The sequence below is a fragment of the Vulpes vulpes genome, chromosome 15 (genome assembly GCF_048418805.1).
Source record: "Vulpes vulpes isolate BD-2025 chromosome 15, VulVul3, whole genome shotgun sequence".
NCBI classification, from domain to species: domain Eukaryota; kingdom Metazoa; phylum Chordata; class Mammalia; order Carnivora; family Canidae; genus Vulpes; species Vulpes vulpes.
In genome coordinates, this window is record NC_132794.1 from 42,668,967 (window position 1) to 42,679,370 (window position 10,404).

At 37.1% G+C, this 10,404-nt stretch overlaps 1 long non-coding RNA gene across 1 annotated transcript in view; it reads right to left on the minus strand.

Annotated features, from left to right (window-relative positions):
• Nucleotides 1-10,185, minus strand: part of LOC112919923 (uncharacterized) — a 185,569-nt gene extending 175,384 nt beyond the window's left edge. Inside the window, exon 1 of the long non-coding RNA XR_003234985.2 lies at nucleotides 10,007-10,185. This is a non-coding gene — a long non-coding RNA (uncharacterized lncRNA). The remainder of the gene's footprint in view (nucleotides 1-10,006) is intronic.
• Nucleotides 10,186-10,404: the final 219 nt, after the last annotated feature.

Sequence of the window (10,404 nt, forward strand, 5' to 3'; positions counted from 1 at the left end):
GCAGAGGGAGAGGGAAAGAGAATCCTCAAGCAGACTCCCTACTGAGCCCAGTGCCTGACACTGAGCTCTATCCCAGGACCCTGAGATCATGATCTGAACTGAAATCAAGAGTCAGCACTTAAGTGACTGAGCCACCCAGGTGCCCCTATTTTGATGTTATTTTAAAAATGGAAATTAAGATACCTCTTGTGGAAGATGATTATGAGGACTATGTGAGTTGATGCATGGAAAAGACAGGTTTATAATTGGCTATTAATAAGTGATGGCTATTGTTGTTAGTGGTAGAAAACTCATGAGATTAGAAAATTACTTATGGGTCGAATGCTACTTTCAATCCATAGTAATACTAATCAAATTGGGATGGTTGGTAAGGATTTATGGATTGTTCACAGGGCCTTTGATGCATTTGGCTTCTTTGTCATCATCCATAACATTCAAATCAATAGTAATTTTCAATGCCTGTTATATGTATGGAATTGTTTAGGCATGAAGAGAATTCAAGAACTTCTTGTCTCCAAATAGTTTCCATACAAGTAGGGCAACAGACGAACCTCTGGCACATTGTAAGACAAAGTATGATAAGGGTGGAAAATGAAGGAAAGCTGCAACCACTACCATCTTTTATGATAACGTTAATACATATGAGAAAGGGGACTCTTTGGTCATGTAGCTAACAAGTGGGAAAGGTAACTCAATCCCTGTCTGCCCAATCCCCACATCGATGCTTTCAAACTCTATGCTAAACACCATACTCTATGCTAAACACCCTTGTCATACCATACCCTGTTTTAGATGCTGCAGTTTCCATGTTGTACATCATGATTGAAACAGGTTTTCTTAGGTTAGATTGGATACTCTCAGTTATTGTTTGGCTGCTGGAGTTTTCCTATAAAATTCCACTTTGATGGTGATCCTTACTTAGAATTTCTCCATTTCTGGACTTGAAAGCCTAGCCTAGAAAGAGTGACCATCAGCAGTAAGTGAAGTCCTGCTGAGGACTGTGTGGCAGGAAGGACTTCCTGCTTACAAAATCATTTCCTTGTCAGGAGCTGCCTTTCCTCGCTAGTGGGCAATACTTTATTAAGACGTTTCAATATGTTTCCTGCTTTAATTAGCTATGCAAATGCCATACCACCTTCGGGAGCAGATATTACTGAGAACTGAACCAGTTGGGGAACAAATTCCCAGATCTGCTACTTGGTAATGAGATTATTTGGGGGCAAACTTACTCATATTTTTGTGGTTCTCTTTATCTCCTTGAAAATTTGAGAATAGACAATGCCATCTATACAGTTCTGTCATTTAATTCCTTTCTTCCTTTCTATTTTGCGTCATGACGATTTACGTAATAATTTTATTTGCCTTACCAATGTATAAGCTACTTCCATGCAGCAGCAAAAGTAGTATCTTGCACATGACCAATAATTATTGGATGAATGTTTGTATATTTAATGCTTAAGAAAAAACAGCAGTATTGGATTATAATTCAGCACAGTGATGAAAGCTTAAAAGAGTAAACACTTTTCAGCTTTTAAGCTCCTTGAAGGCAGAAGCTATAAACAAATGGCAAATAAAATATGTTTATGCTTAGATAAGAGTGGGCTATAACAAATGATGGTCAATTAATGATTTTGAATCAATATAAAAGGAGAATGACTCCGGGTGCAATCAGCATTTAAACTTTTTTTTCTTAATTTCTTTTTTTTTAAAGATTTTATTTATTAATGAGAGACACACACAGAGAGAGAGGCAGAGACACAGGCAGAGGGAGAAGCAGGCTTCACACAGGGAGCCCAATGTGGGACTTTATCCCAGGACTCCAGGATCACGTCCTGCAGCCAAAGGCAGGCTCTATACCACTGAGCCACCCAGGAATCCCCTTCAATATCCTTAAAAACTCCAAACTATCTGCATTTCTATAGCATTCTGCCCCCTTCCCACTTCGTTCTCCCCTCTGGGACCTAGAAGAATCCCTGGAATGACCTCTTTAAATGCTAAGCTTTCTCTATTGCACTTCAGTGTGAAATCTTTTTCTCCTTCTGAAAGCTGGAGGGAGTTTCCTAAATGATTGATTGGTGAGGTGTCCCCTGGACACACTGGTGCAAACACCATGCAACCACTGATTGATGTGCTCGCTCTTTCACGAACGCATTCATTTTCTCTTCTCTAACTCATACAATTTATTCATCCCATGATGCATTTATGCATCCATTAGCACTGTCTTTCCATTTTTAAACAGGTGAAAAGATGAGAAGTTAACACTTATAAGGTTATAAGGCTTTATGAAAGCAAGTCTGTCTTAAGCAAAATACCTGATCTTTCCCTATATCCAGAAGAATATTTTGAAGGGTTTCTTTTATTCTGATTGGTTACAGATTTAGAACAACTCTGGGAAGCGTGGCTGAAGCTACAGACTTCTACTACATCCTTGGGTTGAGTCAGCTACTACACGAGGGATAAAATAGGGATGGAAAGATAAAAATTCCAATTAGAGCCCTGTCATTGCTTGTGAGCTTGGGAAAGTCAATTACACTTGGGGTTCAGCTTCTTTATCTGTACAATGTGAAGAATGAACTAGAGCTTTGAAGCTTTGAAGGCTCCTTCCAGCTACAATGTGCAATGATTCTGTAACTACCACTGACAAGGTAGTGACATCATGAAGAAATCTGACACTCATGAGAAATTTAAACCTAAGTCATTACACTTTTCAGGGGAGGCTAATCATGGTACCTATTGTTAATGCGATTTAAATATGAACAATATGCACACTCAGGTGAAATATGAACAGTTTATAAAAGAATCTGTTATATATAACTCAAGATTGTACAAAACCAGAAAAAATTCTCCAATTCACAGATAGTTTAGGAGCAAACATTAATCTTATAAACATGTCTAGGTCATTGTTTTTACACTGAGGTGAAGAAGAGGCATTATGCGGGAAAGTAGAAATTTAGTTTAAAAATTGTTTAGCCTTTAGCTTTACAAAGAAGAGAAAGCCTTATCTGATACAAGAGAAGGTTGCTTTTATTTTCCAAGAAGACTTATTCCCATATGGCTTATCACTTCAGTGAACTGCAAAACAGTCCTTTCAACTCAACCAAATCAATACATTTTAACTTTTCATGAAATTAAGCATTTTGAAATGTGTTAACCCAGGTGTCTCCCACAATACTATAATTTACAGTGTTATCAGTCAGAAATTATACTCAGAAGATTTAAGGAATATGATGCAGGACATTCTGAAGCAAATGCTAAAACAGTCTGAGAGGGAATTTTCATTAGCAGGTCAAAACATACTGGCGAACTTTGATTCCTTCATTAATTCAGATAATATTTGTTGAGCAGTTCATTGTCAGGTGCAATCTTTTATTTATTTTGTTCACCTATAAATCCTTACCAAAGGTGACACATAGTCAGGTGACAATTTGTGTTTCGTGATATCAGCCACCATACCCTTCCTGTTTCCCTGCCAATGTCTCCCTTTTGAATAGTATTTTTCTTCAAAGCTCTGCCTGCCTTTTACTGAGCAGTGGGATTAGTGCCAGACCGCAGTAAGCAATTTGTTCATCCTTGGAGAGCAAATTTGCACTACCCCATGATACAAGCATTTAAACGATTTTATTCGTTCACCTGTGTTGAACATTAAGGGGGTAAATTTTCAGTCCAGGGATTTGGCTTTAAAACTCCAATTGATGTTAATGAGAATTTGTAATGAGACCCTTCTTCTTAATTAGTGGCACCATACCTGTGACTGTAGGAGGCATGGCTTAGACGTGGGGAGCTTAACGAGGTGATAACAAGGAGAAAATGTTTAAGCCTGGATTTTGGCCTGGTCCATACTTTACTATGCAAACATACTTTAGGAGCTGATGCTTTAAATTTATTACCTGGCTTTTTATGGCTGTGTAGACCTTTCCTAAGAACAATCTGTCGTTTCTGTAAAAAATACTCTTGTTCCATAGAAAAAGAGGGACACAGAAGAAGCTAAATCAAAGGAGCAAGAATAGGATCAAGATTTTCCCTCCTTGTTCATGCAGAGCAAATTTGATGCTGAAACAAACTATCTCTTGCTGTTTTGCTTGCCTCAATTAAGGAATACCACAGTTTATTAAACTCTTTCCACAGTGAGGGGCAAAATTCTGTTCTTTAGGTAAACTGAACCTTCCAGTATCATTCAGGATATTACAGGGATGATTTAAAGAAAGAAGAATCTGACTTTCATAGCTTCTTTCCTTGAATATTATCTGATCATTATGGTATGTGGGTAAAAAAACAAGTTTTGATCTTGCAAATTCTATCCACTTGAGCTGCTTCTTATTGCTACAGCACATGACCTAATCTAGGAAGAATAAAATAATCGCAGAATCATAAAATTTTCACTGTACTAGCAAAGGACATAAAAGTTGGATTATTGATTTTGTTTGAATGATGTGCTGTAATTTCATACGCCAACAGAGTGGAGCACAAATCTTGGCCTGCCAGCTTTCATTACTAGAATTCACTTTCTTGCCACCAAGTAACTTTTACTAAGTCACAAAATAAATCTGGATTTCTCAACTTACTGAAAATGAATCTCTTTAGCTCCAGGTAATTAATAGGAATTTAAGGACTATAGATCTGCTTCATTTGGGAGAGGAGGGGAAATACCTGAACGTGGGTCTGGTACTATTTTTCTAGTTTACAATTATTCCCATGCCAAAGATAAAGTAACAAGTATACAATTTCTGAATCTGTACTGTATCTCTTTGCCTCCTTGACATATTATTTTTAGTTCTTTTTGCTGGTTTCACTGTGCTAGTTTAAAAAACAGTAATGGTAAAAGTAAAGTGTGCATCAAAACAAGAAATAAAACCAGGTTGAGGTCAAAGCAGCCAGGCTGGATCATTGTATGCACCATTTTGCTTCAGCTGTCATACATTCAGAGAGCTAAATCTGTCTAAGAGTTAAATTGTACTTATTCTTAAGGGGAAAGGTGTGGATGACAGTGTAAGATCAATGGTAAACAGTGCAAAGGGACTGATAACATGTCAGTTTGTCCACGATGCAATTCTTATGTGCAAAAAACCATTAGAAATCCATGGATAACTAAAGGCATATACCATTCAAGCGACAAACTATTTCTGATTTATTTAAATGGCCAGAGTTTTGTAACACGGACAATTCTAACCAACGAAATTAGAATTTCACCCAGTTAAGAGGAGCTATGGATATAATTCCCAATAATGGTTGTATGATTAAAGGACAAGTTATACTGAAAGCTTTATGCATTATAGTTTTTCTTCTGTATTCTAATAATATCAAATGAAAACATGTCTGAAGTATCAGAGTTAACAATGACTAAAGATGGCAAGCTTACAGATCTAAAGGAAACTGTAGAATTATATTACAAAACTCCAGACTTTTAGAACATTTTATGATTACTTGAAGAAGTGGCCCATATCAAGACAAAGGCTAATATAATGGCTGAACAAATTAGGATAGTGTCCCTTTTATTGAAAATCGAGATGGCCTATGCACTTTCAGGGACCATAAGCCCTCAACTTGTCCCTCAAGAAAGCAGCCTTTTATAAACCATATTTATTCCTGTAGATGAAATTAATCTGCAACTTGGAGAAAACTTGACATATTTTTATATTTTATTTATAAAATAATAATATATATTATTATTATTATTTAAACTTGGCATATTATAGGGAGTTAGGAAAGACTGGTTAGGTGATTAGAGGAAAAAAATGAGATTAGAAAAAAGCAGTCTAGATTGAAAAAGTTGGGTATTTAGATTAGAATACGTTTAGGAATGAGAGAATTTTCATGGTCACCTTCTCTTCTGGAAGCATAAATTCCTCTCCTAAAAATAAAATGAAATCTTAGAAATACTTAAAAAGAATGCATGGTATAAATCTACATTCCTGGGGGTAACAAAGGCATGGGTAAATTATTTTATGCAAAATTCTTTATGGTGGAATGAATAATTATTAAAACTTTTAAGACCTTCCACAGTCTTTATATTGGTTATTTTTTACTCCTTGTCCCTTTGCAGGACAGATTTATAATCTCAGTACTGCTTAAATAGAGTGGAGAGTAGAAAGTAATATGCGGCTCCAATTTGGGAGTTAAGAACAACTTTAAAAATAGCATATTAGCTCTGAATCTGATAATGTCTTTTCTGCTATCGCTTAAGTTTGTGTGATATGTTAGGGAATGGGGAAAACTGGCCCAACATAAAATCAGATTAAAATACCTATAAGCAGAGCATGAGGTAAAAGGAAGAACAGTCAACCAATGTCTGATAAAATTGTATAAGATATAATCTAATGGCTTAACTTGGTGAGAAGACTAAAACTTCCTGTATCTTGAAACAGAAGGCCAGGATCAAGGAGTTCCACAACAGGGAAGAGAGGCTTATAGTTACAATGCATGACCTAAAATGTCCTCACCACAGGGTGTGGTGTTGGAAATATCAGAGAAAGTAACATCTGATAATCATCAAACTAAGAGTTTGGGCTTATTTTTCCATTGAGGTTCATGTAAACATCAAATTTATGTGGGAGGCCAATATAACCTCAATGTTTTAAAGGGACAAGGAAAACATTATGCAAAAGTTCTTATATGGCATTTTATCACTAACACTGCTAAATATTGTTTGAATTTCTATTTTCAGAATGACATTAGAGTAATGGTGTTTCACATATAATATACCTTCATCGTGCATGAGGCACACACTATGTATCATAAGTCTGGAAGGCTCTGGAGATACAAAGACAGACAAGCTCCAGGATCTAGGAAAGTTGGAATGAGAAAGGAGAAGAGGAGAGAGGAGGAAAGCATTGTAAGAATAAAATAAGATATTAGAAGTGTTTTAGCAGAGCCATGTGTAAAACTGCATGAGCATGCAGATAAGGAAGTGATTTTTCACTATAATTTTTAACTTTGTATATGGCACTTTACATTGAATTTTTAGATGTATATTCCCATATACTTCCAGTAAGTTAGTGAGTTAATCACTTTTGATTTGTGCTACCAATAGTTTTCATGAGTTGTATCAAGCAATCTACACATGTGTCCAATTAGTCCTCCTTGAGAAGGTTATAGCTCCAAAACTGACGGCAGGCTGTGGCAAATGCAATTTTCTTTTGAAAAGTGCAGTCTCAGGGATCCCTGGGTGGCTCACCAGTTTAGCGCCTGCCTTTGGCCCAGGGCGTGATCCTGGAGTCCTGGGATTGAGTCCCACGTCAGGCTCCTGGCATGGAGCCTGCTTCTCCCTCTGCCTGTGTCTCTGCCTCTCTCTCTCTCTCTCTCTATGTCTATCATAAATAAATGAGTAAATCTTAAAAAGAAAAGAAAAGTGCAGTCTCTATTTATAAAATTAAGTTGAATTATGATTTTCACAATCTCCCAAACAACATATACATACCTGTCTTATCCTTTGTTCTTCTATTTTTTGTCCCCCTCCCCCAACAAACTAGTTGTGGATTTTTACCAATTCTGCCTCAGAAATGTCTCTCTAATCTATGTATAACCTCTCCATTCCCACTGCCACTGCCTCAATCCAGACTCGGACAATGTTTTCTTGCCTCCCTTCTCTTTGTCAAGTTCTCTTTCCAAAAAGCAAGGCTGATCATGTCATTCTCATACATGAAAATTCTCTATTTGCTTTATTGTCTGCAGGATACAACTCAAACTTCTGAGCATTGATAAAAAATCCTTTATCCTTGGGCTCCAATCTACCCTGTCAGTGTGCCACATACACTTGCCACAACCAAGATCTTATACTTATCCTCATGTCCCAGATACACTAGTCTCCTTTATAGAAGGTAAAACTAGCCTCTCTCTGGAATTTCTCTTCTTCTCTGGCAGTTTCTGAGACATCCCGTAGCTTGTCAGCTACCAACTAAAACCTTTGGGTTTCCTGGAGTTGGCAAGAGAGTGTCATCAGCACTCCATAGGGCTTCAGTTCTTATCTTTATAACTGCCCTTCCCATTTTGTTCAGTAATTTCCCAGCTTACTTGTCTCTCCTTATTTCCACCTTGTTCTATTGACTCATAAAATCTCTAGTTCCAACCCAGTGCCTTACATAAAGTTTACTACATGTATACATCCAGGAAACCAAAGCCAATAAAATGATGGCACTGGTCTCAATAATAATGCTAACAATAGTACTATTAATAAGTAATGTCCATAGCAAATTGTTATATAACACAATGTGACAGACACCACTATTTCACATATATTAGTTCATTTAATCCTCATGCCAATGGTACTGTTATTATCCATTTATAGAATAGGAAATTGAACCACAGAGAAATGAAACAATTTGCCCAAAGGTGTTTAAGCATCCCCCAAATTTCCATGAAAGATATTCACTGGCTTTTTTTTTTTAAAAAAGATGTTATTTATTTATTCATGCAGAGGGAGATAGAGAGGCAGAGACACAGGTAGAGGGAGAAACAGGCTCCATGCAGGGAGCCAGACTTGGGATCCCGGGTCTCCAGGATCACCCCCTTGGCCGAAGGCGGTGCTAAACCGTTGAGCCACGCGGGCTGCCCATTGGCTTTAAAGAAACACACATAGAAACAAATAAAGGTTGTGTGTTCAAAGTATTTTTGGAAATCCTGGGTTAGATGGAGATAAACAAGTTTCTTTATTGCAGGACTCTGCAGAGTCCTTACTCTACCAACAAGCACTATGACAATGTAAAAGTGTATTGAAGGCAGATCTACCCCAATTCTCTAGACACAGCCTTTTGGTGGCCAAGCATCTTGTGGAACTAGTAGATCTATGAAATACACTTTGGAAAACACTGCTGGAGGGTTTTATATAAGGTGACACAGGAAAACCTGTTATCAATTAATACATGCATGTCTCTTTCTCTTCCTCTCCTTCCCTGATCCCAAGATAGGTCTTAAATTCTGTGGTCCTGCCTAAGGTCAGAGGTGAACAAATAAACTGTCAAAGACAGTGGTTAATTTCCTTTTTACCTCTCTCCTTCTGATTTACAGATACTGTAATTACATATTAGAAACACTATTTTTTTTTTTTTTTTACTGGTGTCAACTATAGTTCTTAAACTATGGAACACAGTTTTTTTTATACTATGGCTAGAAAACCTCAGCGACTTTCTGTGTCCAGTTGAGGAATATACATCACAATTGTTTCAACCCTCAGCTGAGCTTCTATGTGTTTCTAAAGGCAGCAAGCAAGATGTGTACAGGGTAGAAATAAAGCCACCTGGGTCTGCACCAACTAGCTGTGAGGTCTTACTATATGCCTCGGTTTTTTTATGTGTATATTAAGGATATTTGAGTAGCAATCTCTCAAAAACCCTTTAATTCTACGAGTCAAACACATGCAAATTGCTTCTCCAAATTCACTGAAGAATAGAACAGAAACATATTAACTAAATATCTAAACTACATTGGCGGGAGTTTTTCCCCATATTATAAAGAAACTTCTGTTGATTAAATTAAATATAAATAGTAGGTCGTGGAAAGCATCATCTGAAGAAGTGAAGAACAGGAGGTAAAAGGAATAAAATTTTTACTGCTTCCTTGGTAGAGACAGTTTTTTAGGCTAGAGAAATGGCAGATTCTTATATTCTGGTGTACAGGAACTATATGAATAAAACATGGCTGTGCAAATGAACTCGCAACCTTATTCCAAAGCACCATTCAGGAATAATACGTTTAATGTCTCATCAACTTCCCCAGAAAAGTGAGAGTAAACCTGTGCACACAGACAAAACAACCCTAACAAAAACCAAGGTAGAAATAAATCTGCTATGGGGAACAGATTTGATCAACATGTGAAGGTTTTCAAAACTCTAAGTAATATGCTAGTCACTTAAAAATACTCCCACATTTCTGCTTTCTCCCATCATTCTATGCCTTAAGATTCATCTGTCAACTTTGATGCATCTTTTTAAGTACCCCTCCAAGCCTAAAAATCTAGACCACAGAAGAGCCCTTTTTTCTTTGAAACTATCTGATCAATCCATAGATCATTTACCTGCAAGGATTATTTGGTGAAGCTAAAGCGGCACATCAACCGGCAGCATCTGAGGGCTGAGGCTGCAGAACGTCAACAACAAATTGTCATTGGCATTCCATTTATGAACCTTCAAACAGCATCAGATCTTTTCCATGGGAAACCAGATCAGGTCAGACTAGAGCTGAATATTTCTTAACAAGCTAACCATCAAAAGAATTTACGTTTTGAATAAAAAGGCTATCATTTGTTGATTTGAATATCAAAGGGATCCACTGCAAACTCCCAGTCTAGAAAAACCTCCCTAAGCTACACTAGACAGGTGTTTAATAATCTATTATTAAGGCACTATTTTAGGTTACTCAGAATTATAAAAAATAGCTGTAACTGTGAAGCTGCAAATGGGACTGCACAAAGAA